Below are 236 nucleotides of genomic sequence, written 5' to 3'. Positions count from 1 at the left end.
ATATTAAGATCATGCCTATCACAATGCAGATACGTTTTTCACATATATATACGGCAATAGTCTAATTCAAAGTATCAACAATAGCCATCAACAATAGCCAATCAATTGCTGACATTAGGAGAAACTCATAAGGGGGTAAAAACAGGAGGGTATACATCAAAAGAGCAACACATCGGTGGTAGAAAGGTTACTGGTTGCGTTGCAGGTGATGCGGGTTCCAGGGGAGAGAGTGGGAC

This window comes from Etheostoma cragini, chromosome 7, assembly GCF_013103735.1.
Source record: "Etheostoma cragini isolate CJK2018 chromosome 7, CSU_Ecrag_1.0, whole genome shotgun sequence".
Lineage (NCBI taxonomy): Eukaryota > Metazoa > Chordata > Actinopteri > Perciformes > Percidae > Etheostoma > Etheostoma cragini.
The sequence above is the reverse complement of the archived record's forward strand: the minus strand, read 5'-3'. Positions refer to the sequence as shown.